The sequence below is a fragment of the Neovison vison genome, chromosome 9, assembly GCF_020171115.1.
Source record: "Neovison vison isolate M4711 chromosome 9, ASM_NN_V1, whole genome shotgun sequence".
Lineage (NCBI taxonomy): Eukaryota > Metazoa > Chordata > Mammalia > Carnivora > Mustelidae > Neogale > Neogale vison.
Genome location: NC_058099.1, coordinates 15,590,867 through 15,612,162, shown reverse-complemented (window position 1 = coordinate 15,612,162; position 21,296 = coordinate 15,590,867). Strand labels below are relative to the sequence as shown.

At 40.4% G+C, this 21,296-nt stretch overlaps 1 pseudogene; it reads right to left on the bottom strand.

Annotated features, from left to right (window-relative positions):
* Positions 1-10,622: 10,622 nt before the first annotated feature.
* On the bottom strand, positions 10,623-11,146 carry LOC122916701 (annotated as a pseudogene).
* Positions 11,147-21,296: the final 10,150 nt, after the last annotated feature.

The following is a 21,296-nucleotide window of genomic DNA, read 5'->3' as shown; positions in this document are numbered from 1 at the left end:
TTCTCATTCCCACTGTTTGTTTGTTTTGGAGTTATTTGTTTACCTCTGTTGTTGTGTTCTTCCATATTTTGCTTGGCAAAGAAGACAAAGTTTGAGTTGGAGAGCTGTGTCAAACTTGCAGCGATAGAAAAGTTCTTACAGAGATACAGTTTGGTTGCTTAGTTATAGGGAGGGGGATGGTGGGAGAGTTAATGAGATCAAAGGCTAGATAGGAAGTTAGAAGTCAAACAGTGTTTGGCGTGGAAAGTGAGTACTGATAAGGGCACAGTTGGGATTTATTATTTTTAGTGATAATGATATTACCATGTAGCTTAATATTTTTCATTTATTATTAACTCTTCAGAACCAGTGTGCCTGTTTTATTTTGGTCCTGCTGGTTACTAGCTATGTGACCATTGACAGATTACTTAATCTTTCTGTGCTTCAGTTGTTGTTGTTTATTTAAATAATTTTTTTCATTAAAAGAAAGAAAAAATAACTCACAGGTTTGTTGTAAACAAAAGAGGAAGTTGGGCTGAAGTCACCCCTTGTCTCGGGCTTCATGGTCTTCAAAATGTTGAAGGATGGGAATGCCTGGGTGGCTCAGTTCGTTAAACATCTGCCTTGGGTTCAGTTCCTGATCTCAGGGTCCTGGGATGGAGTCCCATGTTGGGTTCCTTGCTCAGCGGGGAGTCTGCTTCTCCCTCTGCCTGCTGCTCCCCCTGCTTGTGCTCTCTCTCTCTCATAGATAAGTAAATACAATTTTTTTTTAAGATTTTATTTATTTATTTGACAGAGACCGAGAGATCACAAGTAGGCAGAGAGGCAGGCAGAGAGATAAGAGGAAACAGGCTCCCGCTGAGCAGAGAGCCCAAAGCGGGGCTTGATCCCGGGACCCTGAGATCATGACCTGAGCTGAAGGCAGAGGCTTAACACACTGAGCCACCCTGGCACCCAAGTAAATAAAATCTTAAAAAGAATTTTTTTTAAAGGATGAGCATATAGAAATTGCTGGATTAATCATCATCATCCCATTATTATTATCATTGTTATTCTCTGTTAATCTTGTGAGATAAGAATAGTTAAGGGAAAGGAGTGAATAACGATAAAGTGAGTCCTCTGAAAACTTGAAGAGTTTATTGATTGGAATCAGACAGCACTAAACCAGATGTGGCTGGGAGCCCTTCTTGGACAGGATAGCTTTGGGAAAGATATTTACAGAGAAAAGGTACAAATAAAGTAAGGAAAATTATTGATTGGCTATAGCTTAAAGCCTTGTTCGCTATTCATGATTAGTAGTCCATAGGTTTCAGTTTCAGAACCATGTTGTGAAGCTTAGGTTTTGGTTTGCTTTTGTAGCCAACATGGCATTAGGGCCACCTCAGTCTAACGGCCTCCTTGCTAATTAATTTAACACCGTCCACATTTTACAAACAATAAATCAGACAGGACACGTTAGTGACAACAGAAAACTTAATGACTAATGTACTTTTTTTTTTTTTTTTTTGGTAAGCAAATAATGTGTTTCCCAAGCAGATCGTGGAAGGGGACAGGAGGCCCTAGCTTAGCAGCCTGGAAAATAAGACCACAAGTCATCCTCACCCAGTGCAGACTCGGCCATCTTTCCTGGAGCAAACCTGGGAAGATTCACTTCTCCCAGGCTTCGTGCTGAAAACAGCTTCCCAGGTCAGAAGCCTGGGGCTCAAATTGGCCACTTTGCACTAAGGTTCTTTTCCTGCTGATCAATCCTGACCTTCTGTTTTGAAGTTTAAAAGCCTCCAAAGCCTTCTTGGACATCAAATAGCTCTTACCAAATGCCATTTGGGCAATTTAAATGCAAATGAATCGGCAATATTTGGGCTGCTTCCAGTTAGCTTGCTCGTGCTTTCCCAAACAAAAGAGGAAGCTGGGCTGGAGTAACCCTTTGTCCTGGATGGCCTGGTGTGGAAGTAAAATTGCACCGGCCATTTGTTAAAAATAGTACTATAGATTTTATTCAGTCTCCTGTAGCAGGTGAAAGAGACTTCATTACAGAACTGAGCTCAGTTCTGCTGAAGCAAAAGGCAGGGCCGTTTTGTTTTTAATATTTTTGTATGTATGTATGTATGTCTGTATGTATTTCTTGCGCTGGGTGAGTTAGTGGAAAATTACTGGAACACACTGGGGGAAGGTTGGTCAAGATGATTAGGCTCTGTGTATGTGTGTGTGTGTTGTTAGTGCTTTATGCCAAGTTTGGTTCCTACCCAACCATGGACACTGGGAGATGGTGGGGTGGGGCTTCAGCATTATCCCTGAAGATAATGTTTCAGAGCAAAGGCTCCTAGTCTTTAAGGGAAGACATTCCTGAATTGTAAAATATAAGAGGCTGGGGGAAGATTTACATCTCAGAGGGGCACAGAAAGAATTTGTCCGAATTTAGTAATGCTGAGGGAAATGCTAAGGTTGTCTTAGTGGTCTTCAAAAACCTTAAAAATGTTATTGAAGACAGTGGACTCCCATGCTCTGAATCTAGCTTGCTTTGGTTTCCAAACAAATGGAGGTATTTTCATGCTAGAACAGGATATAATACAGATGCACAGCGAGAAAGAAACATACATCTGAAGTAAGGGGAAAGGGATCAGGTGTCTAGTTTTGTCTGTGCAGTTCATTATATGGGTGGTCTTAGCAAATCACATTCGTCTTCCTGGGCCTCAGTTTCCCTATCTGTAAAATGAAACAGCTGACCTCTGTGGTTCTCTAAGGGACATTTCAGATCTTTTATTTTCGAAGATGATATGACTCTATAGAACTCTGATGAGGAGGAAAAAGCGCTTAATGAAGGTAGCTGCATTTCTTTTTGGGATAAAACTCTTTCTTTCTGAGAATTCTTAAGTGGACTTATGAAAGGTTTTGAGAGGGAAAGAGGACGGGTATCACCTGGTTGGGACATGTTAAAACTGAGGGACCCAACCAGAAATAGCCCCACTCATACGTAGTTAGCTTAATTTTCAACAGGGATGCAAAACAATTTAGTGGGGGGGGGAATGTTTTCCGTAAATGGTTCTGGAACAATTGAATAGACAAGTGGAAAATATAGTATCCACATTATACTATATAGAAACTGTAATTCCAGACGGACCATGAACTTAAAGTACAAACAGTAACTAGAAACATCCAAGGGGGGGGGGGAAGGGAGAGAGACTATCTTTAAGAATATGAGTTTGGCAAATATTCCTCAGAATATAAAGGCATTTTTGGAAAATAAAAATTAAATATAAAAACAACAAAAGCCTGAAGTACCCGAATTCCTGAGTACAAACATTCTTTTCACAGGGACTTTGGGCTCCTCTTGGTTTCCTAGGAAAAATATACTAGGGCCCAGAAATTTGGGGAAGGTAATCATGTTAATAGCTGTAGCCGTCCCACATTTTTGGACGTGTTCCAGGCACTGAGCATCTCACCTGTTCTAACTCAATTAATCCTTAGTGCAGGCCTTTGCAGTAGGTACCATCATTCTCATCTACAGATGAAGAAACTTGCTCAGATCCTCACAACTGGAAAGCAATGTCCCTGAGGTGCAGCCCCAGGGAGGCTGACTCCAGGCAGTGCGGCAAAGACCATCTGTGGCACAGACGGTGAGGGTAGGTCCCAGGCCAGGAATCACTGAGCCAGGATCCAGTAAGAGATGCCTGTGGAGAGAAGGGAGAATGATGCTGTTCCTTAGTCTTACCAGCAATGATTTCTGATGCGCAGTTTTAAGTTCCTCTTCCCTGGTGTTTTTTTTTTTTTTCTTTTCCCCCTCCTTTGTCCCTAACTTTTTCTGGGGGAAAACAAATCAAAACAAAATAAAAAACATAGGCTTCACCAGAGGCGTTGGGTTAGAGGTGCTGGAGGACCCAACAGTGGGGGCCCAGCTTGTGCATGGGCTGCAGGTGAATCAGAAGAGGAGAGGAGAGGGGAGGGGATTTAAGGAGAGGGGTGGGGACGCCTGGGTGGCTCAGTTGGTTAAGCAGCTGCCTTCAGCTCAGGTCATGATCCCAGCGTCCTGGGATCGAGTCCCACATCAGGCTCCTTGCTCGGCAGGGAGCCTGCTTATCCCTCTGCCTCTGCCTGCCTCTCTGTCTGCCTATGCTCGCTCTCTCTCTGACAAATAAATAAATAAAATCTTTAAAAAAAAAAAAAAAAAAAGGAGAGGGGTGAAGCTGAGTGAGGGGAGAGAGAGGCCATAGAGATGGTGGCAGGATATAGGACAGTCAGTGTGTGGTAGGGACAGAGGCCATCCAGGGCAGACGAAGACCTAGTTGTAAAGAGGAGTTTGAACTGGAAGGTGACAAGCACCCAGCAGGATCATTTCAGCTTCGTTATTTAGGGAATACTTGGGGTGAGGAAAAAAATCCTAGGTTCCCAGAAATTGTGGGATGTATCCACCCTTCCCCACCCCAGGGAAGAATGGGTCACTTTTGGCTGCTCTGAATTTCAGAATATTTAGGTTCCCGGCAACCTCTCCATCTCTGGAACTGTGTTGCAACATCACCATTCTGAATCCTTCTTGGTCTTCAAAGATCAGTTCAGATCTATTGCTCATCATAAAGATTTCCTATCCTTTCAGTCAACATCGATTTCTGCCTTCTTTGAACTCCAAGAAGCACTTAGAGGCCAAACTGCCCAATCTAGCACTTGCTCTAAGTTTGCATTGTAAATTAACTGCTTTATGTAAGGCGGTCATCTCTCCCAGACTGAAACAGGCAGCTTGTCTTGATCTCATTTTTCTTTTAAACATTGTCTAGCACCAGACTGGGCACACGGTGCGAGCATCCAATCTCCTTGCTCATAAAGCTAGTTCTGTATCTAGCCTTGTAGCCAAATGCACACAACACTTTACAGAAGGTTTTCGTAAACTTTTGTTGAATCAAATGGTCCCAACAACTTTATCCTTAATCTAATAAAAGATTTAAGGTACATTTTCCCCCACAAACTTCTCCTTCTCTTTCTTTATCTCTTTCTCTCTCTCTCTCCTTCTTTCTCTCTTTCCCCTCCCTTTCTCTCCCTCCCCCTCTCCCTCTTTCTTTCCCTCTCTGTCTTTTTCTGTCCATACCCCCTGCACCTCAACCACAAGTTAGATAGATCCCGTCTAGGATGATTTTAACATCAAGAGCCTGGATATAGGATACACGTCCTGATGGCAGATCTGCCAGCGTTTTGAAGTTGAGCACAAGGGAAAAATTGAAACACAGTCTTTTCTCTATGCAAAGTGTGCTTTGGTTTTGCATAATGCATTGTGCTTCAGGTGCCAAGTTCCAGACACAAGGAGAATTAATGGAATAACATCGGTAAAGGGCTTTAGACTCCTCAGAGGAAGTTCCCCAGCCTCCTTAAAGGTAATATTATTCCAGTTATAGAGTTTAGTTAAAGACAACAAAATAATATTTTCCTGACTTTATTGCTAATTTCTCCATGTTTGGCAAAGCAAGCTGTGCTCTGCATTCACAGGCTCTGTCACCCTTGTGGGTCCCAGATTTGCACTTCAGAACAGCCTGCACCAGGGTACCTATGAGTGGGAACTGTGGGGGTAGAGGGGAGCATGCATTTCTTTTAATATTTCTGTGCCTATAGCTCTTGTCACTCTGCACGTTTTATTACCTATGAATACACTTTTATTTCCTATTGAATTGCTATGTCTTAGGGGCAAGGGACCATACTGCCTTGCTCAATGTTGTGTTCCCAGGGTCTAACACAAATGCCTGGCATATAGTGGAAGTGTCATAAGGAGTAAGTGAATGAGGGTGGCTCAGTCGGTTAAGCATCTGACTTTGGCTCAGGTCATGATCCAAGGGAGGGTCCTGGGATCAGGCCCCACAGATCTGCACTCAGCCAGGAGTCAGCTTCTCCCTCTCCCTCTGCCCCTCCCCCCACTCATGCACTCTTTCTCCCTCTCTCTGTCTCTCTCTCTCTCTGTCAAATAAATAAATAAAATCTTTAGGAAATAAAAGAGTAAGTGAATGAATGAATGCATATACCTTTATCCAATAAAACTTAAGACTGAGAGACTGAAGGAATCTAGAGAGACCAAACTAACCTCTATGTTAGGATGGGAACATTCTATGAGCTCAGAGGAAAGGCTTTCAGAATGTTAACTGAGATCTGCCACCTTCTACTGGAAGCAATCTAAATTCATTACAATGTGCACATTTCAGTGGAGGCCACCAGAGACCCTGCCTTGACCTACAAAGCCTCTGTGATCTGGCTTCTATTCCTTTGATCCTATCTTCTGTTACTCTCCCCTGTCAGACTGACTCTGCTCCAGTTACTATGATCTCCTTGCACTTCTCAGATATACCAGCCCTCTCCCAGGTCAGGCCCTTCACACTTACCGTGCCCTCCATATGGATGGTTCTTTCCAAGATGCCCTTTCTCTTCATGGACTCACATGAACAGGCTTCACAGAGAGATCTTCAGGGACCACTCTACCTAAAACACCATCTCTCTTACTCTCTTCTTCAGAAAGTCCATCTCTTAGTCTTCACAGCACTTAACACCACCCAACATTTATTATATATTTAGTTATTATTATTTTTTTAATGTACTAATTCTGCCATTCCCCACTCCAGTGTTAGATCCATGAGAGAAAAAATAGTTTTTGGCTTATTGCCACTTCTTCATAATAATATTTGCATGTAGTAGATATTTAATACATGCTCATTGAATAGATGGATGGATAAATAAATGAATGGATAAGCTTTAGCGTGGACTATGGGCCTAACACTGTATCAGGAGTTAAAAGAACTTCAGGTTTTAGGTCACTCTTCTGTTCTTTCTAATCTAGGTCTCAGTCATGTGATTTCAGTTTCTGAATCCTAAGTCCACCATTAAGGAAATATAGTTAATACTACCTACAGTGTCTCGGATACCTGGGTGGCTTAGTAGGTTAAGTGTCTGCCTTCGGCTCAGGTAATGATCCCAGGATTCTGGAATCAAGTCCTGCATCCAGCTCTCTGCTCAGTGGGGAGCCTGCTTCTCCTCTTCCTCTGACCCTCCCCCCTGCTCATGCTTGCTTGAACTCTCTCTCTCAAATAAGCAAAATCTTAAAAAAAAAAAAATACTGTCTATGATATCTAAGTTAGAGAATTGTTTTGATACTATAATAATTATTTCTAATAATAACAACAATGATAGCTAAAATTTACTGAGGTCTTAATGTGTGTCCAGCATTTTGTTTAGTGTTTGGATAATTGTTCTCTTTCAATATTTTTTCAAAAATTCTATTTTCCCCATTACCCTTTTCCTTGTTTGTAAAACAACGATAACAATTATCTTCATTTTGCAAAAAAGAAAGGCAAACAGAAGATACATATAAGGGGGCACCTGCGTGGCTCAGTTGTTTGAGTGCCCTACTCTTGATTTCGACTCAGGTTATGATCTTAGGGTCATGAGATCAAGCCCTGCACTGGGCTCTGGGCTGGGTATGGAGCCTACTTGATTCTCTCTCCTTCTGCTCCTCCCTGCTCATGTGCTCTCTTTGTCTCAAAGAAAAAAAAAAAAAAAAGAAGGAGATAAATATAAAACTATCTTGCAAATAGTAAAGCCCTTTGTGAATGAGAGGTATTCTCATCAACAAATTGTGTTCAGTTCCATAGTGAAGGTCCTCTGAGTTAGGCTTTTATATCAGTGCCTTCATTCATACCGTGTATAGACACAAAATAGGTGCTTGGCACAGATATAGTTGCTGACAAATGTTTAATAACTGTCTCTCTGAGGGAGAAAATCTTCTGTAGCATCTGCCAATTTCCATGGTATAAATGCTCCCATCCATCCTGTTGGTTACATGCTACCAACTCGGAGTCACTGAATTTGTAATTGGATGTAGATGTTGACAGTCAGTTCTCTTCAGCCAGAAGCATGTTCCCGATGTGTTAGTGTTACACAGTTTTCTAATAGCTGTATTTCCCTCCAGTCACCTCTCTCCTTTCTCTACAGGGCAACCAAAGTGGTCTTTCTACATACAAGATATACTCTTTGGTTCGAAATTCTTCATGACTTGCCACTCTCTTATTGTCAAGTTAAAGATCAAATGTCTTAATATTGTCTTGTCCTACAAAACTCTCCATGAGTTCTTGGCCTGTTCCCTAGCTTTGACTATTTTTTCCAAACTTAGTCCTTTGCTTCCACCACTCTTGAAGAAGCAAAAGTTCAGGGAGGGTTTCTGCTGTGCTCATCATTGTTTCCTCAGTTCTTAATGTAGCACCTGATGTTTGTTGGGTGAAGTATGATTGTAAGATGTTATATTCTAAGTACAGAGTCTTCGGCCTCATTATACGATGTGACTGTGCATTTGCCCAGTATATGCACACATTTCCAACTTCCAGGATTTAGCTTGGCAGAAAGCATTATTGAAGTTGCTTTATGTCTGGCGCATTATTATTCAATCGCATCTCCCCTGGTGCAGAGCTGGCGGGCTGCTCCTCCGTGACAGATGTGCTTGCTTTTGTTGAGTCACCACCACAAGGCACATTATCAGTTTTACTAATGTTTGCTCTCCTGTACTCTAACAGGTAGTGTGATTCATCCAGTCAGTGCAAGTCAGGAGATGGATGCACACAGAAATCTGAACCATGGGATGGGTTGCACACAAAATTTCATCCCCAGGGGGAAAACATGGAAAACATGACTACTGCGTGCATGGGTAATATGTGGACATATAAACAAAGATAAACACTCATATTTATATTCTTGATTATTTGATTCTGGAAGCATTGCAGATCTGAAGGATTGGGATGGATCTTTTATTACTTGTTGCTAAGGACCAGTTTGCCAGACTGTGCTAGACTCAACACATCTGAGTCAGCTGGAGATAATTTTCATATTCTGTTTCCTCTGTTCAGAAATTAGATACCTTTTTTTTTTTTTTTTTTTTTTTTTAGGAGAGCAATGGAGAACCTGGGAATCTGCAGTTTTTAAAAGCTCCAAAAGCTCTAGAACTGATTCATACAGGCATCCAGGCTTGAGAATGCATATTTTATACCTTGTATACCTCATATGGGTAGAGGGACGGTGTTTCATTTGCATGCCAACTTGAACCAGTTGGACATGGTTGCCTGGAGTTTTACGTTTGGAAAGAATCTGAGGAAGCTTCATGAAAAGTGCCATGATTAACTAGTGATGGCTTTAATGAGCTTGCATGGGAACATAGCAGTATTTACTCCTTGTAGTTGATGACCCCTGCACTGTCCAGCCGCATAAGTTCAGTCCCCTTTACAATGACTGGAACTGTGGCTTCTCAGTGTCTCCTGGGACATTTGCAAGGAAAAGTCCCAGTGCTCTCAGGATAACATACTCCATCTCTCCATGGCTCTTTCTCATTTGAATTAAAGATCTCTTCCTGGGGATACCTGGGTGGCTCAGTTGGTAAGTGACTGCCTTCAACTTGGATCATGATCCCAGATTCCCAGAATCAAGTCCCACATCAGTCTCCCAGCTCCACGGGGAGTCTGTTTCTCTCTCTGACTTCTCCCTTCTCATGCTCTTTCTCACTCTATCTCAAATAAAATCTTAAAAAATCTTAAAAAAAATATTTTTCTGAGGATTCCATTCAGACTGAAATTTTATTCCTTGGGACCAAGCAAAACAAGTCTACAACTTTTACCTGTGATGGCCCTTCACCTATGGTGTGGTTGTGATCATAATACCTTTGTTCACATTTGTTCTACTTCAGGATAAACTGAGTCCCATTCTTTTTATGACAAATCAATGACCCCTACCCAATGGTGGTCATTTTCTTCTAGACATTCTTCAGTTTGATAACATCCCATTACACATGTGCTGCCCAGAACCAGACATTCTTCTCCAGCTCTGGTCTAAGCATCTGTAGAAAGAATAAGATTACCATCACCATCAGTTGGTTACCTAGTTAAATAATTACTTAATTATGGTAGCCTTTTTGGCAGGTATACTGTATTGCTGACTAAAATTCTGTTTTTTTGACAATTTTTTTCCCCATATGATTTTCTGCCAGTCCTTCTTACTAGTGCACTGGAGTATCAAAACATAAAGCCTACATTTTTTTTTTCTCTTTAAATTGCATCTTGTTACAGCAGGTCATTCTATATAGCTCAGGAATATTCAATGTATTGATAAAGCTACCAGTATTTGAGGTTAAGCAGTTCTGGGTTTGAATCTTGGCTTTTCTTCTAAGTAGTTGTATAAATAGGAGATTTCCAAGATACCGTTATGTCGTAGTCCTTTAAAAAACAACTGTAAACCATGTAACATCATCTTCTATTATGTATGGATTTTTAAAAATTATTTCCTTGTGCTCGCTTCAGCAGCACATATATTAAAAATTATTTCCTTAATATCTCCAAACATGGGTAAAAATAAGTGTATTATTTAACATATTAGAACTTTCAAACATTGGGGCACCTGGGTGGCTCAGTGGGTTAAAGCCTCTGCCTTAGGCTCAGTCATGATCCCAGAGTCCTGGGATCAAGCCCCACATTGGGCTCTCTGCTCAGCAGGGAGCCTGCTTCCTCCTCTCTCTCTGCCTGCTTTCTCCTCTCTCTGCCTGCTTCTCTGCCTACTTGTGATCTCTGCCTGTCAAATGAATACATAAAATCCTTAAAAAAAAAAAAGAACTTGCAAACATTGATCATTGCCTAGAGAAGGGAAAATTATCCCTTAAAACACATTAAGCCAGGAGGTCAAGTCATCTGCCAACCTCCAAGAACATGGAGATGAAAATGACAGACTGTGCCCCATCTGAACCTTCATTCACCACCACTCAATAACCCTTCTTAGGGCCCAGATCAGCAGCACATTTCTTGCCAACCATCATTAAATGTCCAAGAAGACTTTTGTCATCACCCTCTGCTACAGGAATCTGGGATATATGCTTCTCGGGAGTCACCAGAAAACGTTTTGGTATATGAGGGGGAAGGCCATGGAAAGCAAGATACTGGTCATCCTTAAAAACGATTTTGGCTGGGATTTCCTTGTGAATGGTCTTCCTGAACACTGTGTATTTGCCAGTCCACCTGGCCTGAGTCTTGGCAAAATCATCTGCCATCTTGGCCTTTCTCCTGTGTGGCCGCCCCAGAAGCTTAGTCTTTTTTTTTTTTTTTAACTTTTACTTATTTATTTATTTATTTTCCAAAATAGTCTACCCTCTAGAGTTATTGGGATACAGTATTCTCGATGTGCTATAGTCTGGAATATGGCAAAGATTCAGGAAGTGCCGATTATTATTTTCCTGTCATCAAGTTCATTTGCTGATTTCCACAGCTTCCTGTTAGTTAACCCTTGAACAAAACAGATCTGATTTGTGTGGGTCTACTTTGACACAGTTCTACGCATATGCAGATTTTTTTATGTTACAGTACTATAAATACATTTTCTCTTATGATTTTCTTTTTTTTTTTTCTTGACATTTTCTTTTCTCTGGCTTACTTTCTTGTAAGAATACATATATAGTACATATAAAATATGTGTTAATCAACTGTTTATGTTACTACTAAAGCTTCTAGTCAATAGTAGGCTATTGGGAAAGTTTCTGAGGAGTGAAAAGTTATACATGAATTCTCATCTGTGCTGGACAGTTGGTGGCCCTAACCCCCACATAGTTCAAGGGTGAACTCTACATGTAAAGTCAAGAAAATGTCCTCATGTCTGCTTTCATTAATTCAGCAGCACTATCAAAACTTATTAATTACCTGCTTTGTGCTAGACACTCTGCTAGACACAGGGGGTTCCTTGGTGAATGGGAGAGACAAAATTCCTGCAATCATAGAACTCGCAGTCTGTTGGGAAGGAATACAATGAAATAAGAAGTTATAATAGAGTGTGCCAAAGGCTATGCTAAAAGATATAGAGTATTTTATGACAGACTTATGTATCTCCACTTAGTATTTATTAAAATAAAATATGTGTTGTAGTGAGGTAGGCAATTTCCCCTCTCTCTGGCCTCCATATTTCCGTAATTCTCCCATCTAGAAGGTTGATGTCTATTATTATGTTTGAAAGAGTAGCACAAAAATCTGCCATACAGGAAACGCTATGGACTTCATAAATCACAAGATAGAATATCTTCTTTTTTTTCTTTTTTGTGTATCTAGTGCTAAGCACAGTGAGTGGCATGTAATAGGTCCTCAATAAATATTTGTTAAATGAATAAATGCACCCGGCTATGTGTTTGAAGTTCATGAAAGCATGCACATGGCCACTCACTGACCTAAAGGTTATTCTCCCAGGTCCTTGCTGAGTAAGAAAGAAAAGGGATTGTCAGCCTTGTTCTCCTTGCCTGACCCATTCTGTTCTACTCTGATATCCTTTAGTTCCCCATGAATAATAATGAAAGAGTGAACAGCTGAGATAAAACAGTTTAAGTTTTATAGTTTAGAGCAGTTTTCACTCTGGATTTTTAAAGTGAAATGGGAAAGTTGTGTGTGTGTGTGTGTGTATGTGTGTGTGCTCGAGTGTGTATTTAATCAGACTCTCAGCCTCTTCATTTGGGCATTGGTGACAGATACCCTCTGCAGGTCTCTTAAGCCATAACACCTTCCAAGTAAATGAGGCCATCACAGACAGAAAGCATAGCATTAAGTGCTGCACTGCCCAACTGAACTGCAGTGAGGGACAATGAAAAGTAGTTTTGTTCATTACAATCTGATTCTCCATCTGTCTGGGGTGGTCCTTTATATCTCTCCATCACTGCACTTACTTTGCTGGCTCTGACGAAGAGGTGAATAGATTACATTCCTGAGCACAAAGACACAGACTGCCTCGTTTCACACCCTCCCCCTACCCTGAGTTTAGCACCTAGAATACTCCAGACACTGATGGAGACTAAGGGGCTCAGTAGCAGGAGGGAAGCACTACAAACTTACTAAGGCAGCTCACCACTGAATACTTGATTACTCAAAAGTTGAAAGCTAATTATTCAATGAGAATTGGCATTTGGGGCAATGAGGACAGGTAGGTGCTCAGGATCTGGCCACTGCCCTTATGCCTTGGTCCAGTTATACTTAGGGGTGGGAGGGCATGAACATCAGCAGGCAAAGGGTCTGAACCTAGGATTGGATTCCATTAATGGGGAACGTGATCCGTGAGGGGAGCAGTAGGAAGTCAGTATACATAATCAGCATAGTAGGTAAGGAGGCAAGTATACCAAACATTTTATGTGGTTGCCCCAATGTGTGGGTTTGTTTCTGTTTTGTTTTGTGTTGTTTTGGTTTTATTTTTTTCCTAATACCACCAAGCAGTTCTCAGATACCAGCTGGGCACTCCACAGTCTAGCTCAATTCTGACACTGTTCACCTGGAGACAGAATCAGTCCCACAGGTCAAGGCCTCAATCCTACAGCGTGGCCATCCCCAGGCCCCGTTCAGTTACCAATTGCAAGTCCAGTTTGTCACTTGTGCTTCTGACCCAGGGGCTGTAGATCAGTGGTTCCTGCCACCCTTTCCTTGGTCTTAATTCATTTGTTAGAATGACTCCTAAAACTCAGAAAAATGTTTTGCTTCATAGATTAATGGTTTATTATGAAAAAATATAGCTCAGGAACAACCCAATGAAAGAGATGTGTAGGCAAGACATAGGGAAAGGGTATGGTGCCCTCTCCAGGGTACCCTTTCTTCAGCCCCTCCATGTGTTCTCTGAACCCTGTCCTTTGGAGCTTTTATGGAGCTCTCATTACGTAGGCATGATTGATTAAACCATTGGCCATTGGCAACTGATTCAGCCTCCAGCCCCTCCTTCCCCCCCAGAGGTCAGCAGGGTGGGGCTGACACTCCAGCTCCCTAATCACAAGGTTGGTTCCCCTGGCAACCAACACACACCCCCCCACCCCCCCCCACACCCCCACCCCCCCACCCCCCCCCCACCCCCCCTCTTAAGTGCTTTCCAGAAGTCTCTCATTTACATAAATTCAGGTGTGGTTGAAAGGGGTTTATATGAATATCAATAGAGTTCTGTCACTCCTACCACCTGGGAAATTCAAAGTGTTTCAGGAGTCAAAAACAGAGATAAAGACCAAATATGTATTTCTTATTATAAATCACTCCATCACAGTCACCAAACACAGTTGTGACTCCAGGTTTACTACCAGAGATGCCAGGTGCTGAAAGAATTCAAAGGAAAGGTGTCTCTAAGAAGAAAAATCTGTACAATCCAGAAGATAGATAGATGGATTTGGTAACATAAATTAGTAGATTATAAGAGCCATGAAGACCTGTAATCTTGGGCCCAGAAGACGGGAAAGTTGATACAAGTCAGACAAGATGCTAATTCAATAAAATTAGTAGAAAAATGAGTGGAATTCTAAAATATAATTTTCTGTGCAAATAATCGAAGATAATTCAGTGTTAAGAGGTCATTTTTTACTTAAAAAATTAAGTAGTATTTCTATAAACCTGACAATTGGTTATTATTAAGAATGCTTAAAACTATTCACATGAATCACTATTTTAACTATTCAAAACTGATATTTAGGAGTGCCTGGGTGGCCCAGTGGGTTAAGTTTTCAGCTCTTGTTTTGGACTCAGGTCATGATCTCATGGTCATTAGATTGAGCCCTGTGTGGGGCTCCAGGCTCAGTGTGGAGTCTGCTTCAGATTCTTTCTTCCTCTCCCTCCACCTCTGCTCCCCCCCAAATAAATAAATAAAATCTTTAAACTTAAAAGAAACATTTAAAGCAAACTTAGGTACAATCAGGTTAATCGTACACCGTAATGTTTTATTGTTTCTTCATTTTTGTAATTCTTGTTCTGATATAAGACTTGACATTTCCATTGAGAGCACCAACTTTCTCAGTGGAAAAACTGAAGGTATCTTGCTCATTTTCCAACTAGAAAAACAAATGGGAAGATCATGGAAAGTCCCAAGGGACAAAGGTAAAACTCACAGAAATAAAGCTCCTGGCCCTTTACTTCCACTTGAAGTAGAAAGGTTCAACTTTTATATGTTGAATGTGTTAGAGTCTGTATAAAATCTTAATAAAATTTTTGATACTTTTGGAAGTTCATAAAACATTGAACTTCAATGACCCTACTCCTGCTCTATGATTCCCACTTTTAAAAAAGATAAAAATGTACACATTTAAGTTTGCAAAGCATGATCTGAGAGGTCACCTATTACATATTTCCACAAGAAGTTAATGTGATAGAGTGGTGGGGGAGAGGGTTAGGAACTAATCTAGCTTCAAATGGTAGTTCTAGAATTTCTACATAACGATAGCTAACCTTTATGTGGAATTTATCGTGTGTCACACACTAGTCACAGCACCTAAAATAAACTCTTATCATCATCACACAGATTATAGCGTGGATATTATGATCATATTTGATGTTACTAATATTTTCTATTTCACAAATAAGGGAGGGGAGATACAGGTTAAATATCATTTCTAAAGTCACATGGTTTAATAGGATGCAGAGCTGGTAATTTCACCTCCTGCAGGCTGCCCTCAGAATCTGTGTTTTTAATCATGAGGTTATCCTGCCTTGAGTCTATATGTCAGGAACAGGGAATTTGTCTTGTACCAGCAGCAGGATGAATCTTCATTCACTTTTCTCTCTATGGTGCACACCATTTGCTTATTCATTCGTTCATTTGGCAACTATTTATGGAAGTCTTACTATGTGCTACAGTATGACTTAGATACCTTTCCTCATTCCTTGATATTTACTTAAATAAATTCATAAAAATTATTTTCTCCTGCAGTTTTAATTTCCTTGGAGAAACCTAAAGCACTAGGCAGTGTAAACCAATATGGACCTGCATCTTCCATGGGTTTACTTACTGACAAACGAATGGGACCCAGTCTTTGTGAAACCCAAATATATATCATAGCTTGGGGTCATTCTTCCAGAGTCTTCTTTTTTTTTTTTTTTCCAATTTATTTATTTTCAGAAAAACAGTATTCATTATTTTTTCACCACACCCAGTGCTCCATGCAAGCTGTGCCCTCTATAATACCCACCACCTGGTACCCCAACCTCCCACCCACCCGCCACTTCAATCCCCTCAGATTGTTTTTCAGAGTCCATAGTCTCTCATGGTTCATCTCCCCTTCCAATTTACCCAAAAGCATATACCCTCCCCAGTGTCCATAACCCTACCCCCCTTCTCCCAACCCCCCTCCCGCCAGCAACCCACAGTTTGTTTCGTGAGATTAAGAGTCACTTATGGTTTGTCTCCCTCCCTATCCCATCTTGTTTCATGGATTCTTCTCCTACCCACTTAAGCCCCCATGTTGCATCACCACTTCCTCATATCAGGGAGATCATATGATAGTTGTCTTTCTCCGCTTGACTTATTTCGCTAAGCATGATACGCTCTAGTTCCATCCATGTTGTCGCAAATGGCAAGATTTCGTTTCTTTTGATGGCTGCATAGTATTCCATTGTGTATATATACCACATCTTCTTGATCCATTCATCTGTTGATGGACATCTAGGTTCTTTCCATAGTTTGGCTATTGTGGACATTGCTGCTATAAACATTCGGGTGCACGTGCCCCTTTGGATCACTACGTTTGTATCTTTAGGGTAAATTCCCAGTAGTGCAATTGCTGGGTCATAGGGCAGTTCTATTTTCAACATTTTGAGGAACCTCCATGCTGTTTTCCAGAGTGGTTGCACCAGCTTGCATTCCCACCAACAGTGTAGGAGGGTTCCCCTTTCTCCGCATCCTCGCCAGCATCTGTCATTTCCTGACTTGTTGATTTTAGCCATTCTGACTGGTGTGAGGTGATATCTCATTGTGGTTTTGATTTGTATTTCCCTGATGCCGAGTGATATGGAGCACTTTTTCATGTGTCTGTTGGCCATCTGGATGTCTTCTTTGCAGAAACGACCAATGGAACAGAATAGAGAGCCCAGAAATAGACCCTCAACTCTATGGTCAACTAATCTTCGACAAAGCAGGAAAGAATGTCCAATGGAAAAAAGACAGCCTCTTTAATAAATGGTGTTGGGAAAATTGGACAGCCACGTGCAGAAAAATGAAATTGGACCATTTCCTTACACCACACACAAAAATAGATTCAAAATGGATTAAGGACCTCAATGTGAGAAAGGAATCCATCAAAATCCTTGAGGAGAACACAGGCAGCAACCTCTTCGACCTCAGCCGCAGCAACATCTTCCTAGGAACATCGCCAAAGGTAAGGGAAGCAAGGGCAAAAATGAACTTTTGGGATTTCATCAAAATCAAAAGCTTTTGCACAGCAAAGGAAACAGTTAACAAAACCAAAAGACAAGTGACAGAATGGGAGAAGATATTTGCAAACGACATATCAGATAAAGGACTAGTGTCCAAAATCTTCCAGAGTCTTCTATGGATAGCTCCCACAGCTTCATCTGTGGATGTGAGTGGCCTGGGAAATGCTATAGACTCAATGAAAAGACAGTACTTAGAGTTTCATTGGGGGGGGGGGGTAGGAGCCAGAAGTGGTATTTTTTTTTTTTCATTTGTAACAATAAAATTGCTTTTGGAGAAGGGACACTTCAAAATGTGATTACTCAAAGAGTCCTCTTTCTCAAAGTTAAATTCACAAAAGGGGAGTTTATGTCCTTAGAGAAATCAATTAATCTACCTTCTTTAAGATGGGTGTCCTTTTGGCTTTTGTATTGGGTACAATCTCATTTTATTATTATACAAAACCAATAAAAGCATGCCAAGCAGTCTCCTGGCAGGGAGCAATAAAAAAATAAAAGAAAAAAAAAAGGCAGCATTCTGTGTTAGATAAAATCTTTCATTATATACGACCAAAATGCCATGTATTTTGCAATGGTGAAATGTATTTGTGCATTTTACACATGTGATGTGAATCATTTTAAAAGCCCTAATCACAGCACAGCAGATGCTAATAAATTTTCAATCTGTTAGGCTTTGTTTTCTAGAGAATGAATTTGATTTGCGATGCAAATGTTACATGGGTGATTGTGTTTAGTCATGGAGATTATTATGGCAGGTCTGGTACGCTAACCTCTGGGGTATTTTTTTACTATCTGATAATGTTTGCAAAGAATCCACTTCCTAGGGTACCATGCTTTACAGCAATGGGCTCATTCACCTGTCTTACCCCCTTTTAGGATTCTCTTTCCAGCTTTGTAGTATGTATTAGGACCTATTTATCAGGGGTCTGTAACCTCTGTAATACACCAAATGATTGGAATCTTAATACAGAGCTATCTGCTTTCCTTTCCACTGTCTCATTCTTAACTGTGGACTCTTGGGTGATTCTTATGTGGATTCCTCCTTTAGCAATTTCAGTAGGCAGTCAACTAGTTTGAGCTACTCACGTTTCACTCTGATCTCCAAATCTTGACTTTGGCTCACATGCTGATAATGGCCCCATAATCTGGCATTCCTAATACAGTTCTCTTTATGCATACTGAATATAGTTTGAGTTTGAAAGAGGATCAGTGATCAGAGGCCTTCAGAACTGAGGGCTATAGCTGGAAGTAGGTGACTAGAAGTACTTGGGGAGTTTGATTCTAGGAAGAGCAAACCCAAGACAGAAACTAAAAGAAATCTATAGATAAACACAGAATCTGAAATTTAGATGCTTACCATAGAATAGAGAGGGACCCAGAAGCTACAGGTGAAGTGTAATATGAGCCAAACTGGAACAGAATGTACTGTGGCAAAAACCCCAGAGAACTGGAAAAGTAAAATGGTATATCAAGATACCATTCCAAATCATCTCAGAAGGATGTTCCTGGAAGACTCAATGTAGCACCAATAAATTTGTATCTCCACTTCTCCATATTCCATTGTTTTAATTCTAAGAAGATTGTATTGTATTGTATTGTATTGTATTGTATTTAGGATTCATTTATTTATTTTGAGAGAGGAAGGGAGAGAGAGGTAGGGAGGAGCAGAGGAGGAGGAGGGAGAGAGAGTCCCAAGAAGACTCCATAAGGAGTACAAAGCCTGACATGGGGCTGAATCTTAAGACCCTGAGATCATGACCTGAGCTGCAACCAAGAGTCAGATGTTCAACAGCCTACACCAACCAGGTGCCCCTCAAAGAAGATTTTAAATGCATTAATTGATACCTGACAATGCGTTCCAGCTAGTGGTGGAAAAAAAATTTGAAAATGGAACGCAGAAGAGATTCTTTTTAATGTAAGTTAAAGTTTAGGGAGTTGGAGATAACTTACTTTAATTTCATGCACTCACCTCCAGAATTTACATACAAACATATATATTTTTAATAACTTGCATTTATATAGTTGTGATACTGTGCCTTATGCATATTCCTGACTTTAAGTCTGTAGCACATTTCATTAACGTTTCATAATTTAATTGACAGTTCTCCATTTAGGAGACTTTTATGTCATATTCTTATTTCCTTTTTTATAAACAATGACACAAAGAACATCTTTCAGCAAATGCATAATTTATATAATTGACTCATTCCTTGTTTGTTTGTTTTTTTAAAGATTTTGTTTATTTGACAGACAACCAGAGACCACAAGCAGGGGGAGCAGCAGAAGGAGAGGGAGAACAGGCTCCCACTGCAGGTCTGGATTCCAGGACCCTGAGATCATGACCTGAGCCAAAGGCAGACACTTAACCAACTAGCCACTCAGGGGCCCCTAACTGACTCATTTCTTTAGATACAGTTCCCAGAAGTGAATTCATAGCAGTCTGTAACAATGGTTTTATAGCTTTGGTTCACCATACAGACGTGTTTCCCAAAGAGATAATAATGTACACAAATGCTGGAATTCTGTATATACCAATTTCACCATAACCTCTTTAGTATTAGCTAGTTATATATGTATTTTATGTATATATGTGTGTATTTATTTATTTAAATACTTTGAAGTAGCCTCTCCCGCTAGCGTCAGTCTTGAATTCACAACCCCAGGATTGAGAGTTCCATGCTCTACTGACTGAGCCAGCCAGGTACCCCTATAATTTAATTTAATAGGTGAAACACAGAGCACCCTACACCTAAGTTATAAAACATAAAAGCTTTTCAGTATAACGTGGTGTTAGCGTTGGAAATATTCAGAAGTAATTAAGCCCGATTCTCTTATTATTTTAATTTACACTTTTATTAATTTTTAAGCTTTTTACAAGTTTTTATAGACGTAATTATTTAATAGGTTTAGGTTTACAGGGAAAAAAAAAAAGGAGTGGGAAGTACAGAAAATTCCCATATATTCCCTGCCCTGTACCTCTAATTTTGTCTATTGTTAACATCTTACATTGATACTGATGAGCCACTATTGACACATTAACTAACTCAAGTCTATAATTTATATTAAGATTTGTTCTTGGTGTTGTAAATTCTATGGATTTTGATAAATGTATCCTTCATTTCAGTATCATTCAAAATGGTTTCATTATCCTAAAAATTTTCTGATTTTCACTTACTCATCCTTCCTTTCCCCTTCCCATCCTTCCCTCTGAACCCTGGCAGTCTCTGATCTCTTTGTGGTCTCCATATTTTGTTGTTATTGTCCTTTTCCCTGATATATCATACACTACAGTTGGCATCATGCAGTGTGCAGACTTTTCAGAGTAGCTTCTTTCATCAAGCCAAATCCATTTAAGTTTCCTCCATGTCTTTTCATGGCTTGATAGCTTCTTCTTCTTCTTCTTCTTTTTTTTTTTTTTTTAAGATTTCATTTATTTATTTGGCAGACAGAGATAGTAGAGAGGGAACAGAAGAAGGAAGAGTGGGAGAGGGAGAAGCAGGCTTCCCACAGAGCAGGGAGCCCGATGCAGGTCTCCATCCCCGGATCCTGGGGTCATGACCTGAGCTGAAGACAGACACTTGACAGTTGACCCATGCAGGCACCCTTAGCTTATTTCTTTTTATTGCTGATTAATATTTTACTCGATGGCCATATCATACTTTGTTTATCCATTCACCTGTTGAGAGCGTCTTCATTGCTTCCAATTTGGGCAGTTATGAATAAAACTTCTATAAACTTTCCTGTGCAGGTTTTATATGGATATAAGTTTTCAACTCATTTGGGTAAATACCAAGGAGCATAACAGCCAGATCATATGGTAACAGTATATTTAGTTTTGTAAGAAACTGCCAACCTATCATCCAAAGTGACTTCACCATTTTCCACTTTTTTTAAAGTTCAAGAAATAGTACTAGAGAAAGCCAGTGATTTATTCAGGGTTATTCAGTGCATTACTGTGAGAGCAGAGAATTGAATCTAGGTTAACTGACTCCTTGTTCATTGGTCCATTACATTACCCCCAAGTAAGTCCCTTGGGTGTCTCATGGGTTAAATCTCTTTGCATACCAAAACAAACCAAAACAAAACAAAAAAAAAACCCCAACAACAACAAAAAACCCAAAATACCACAAA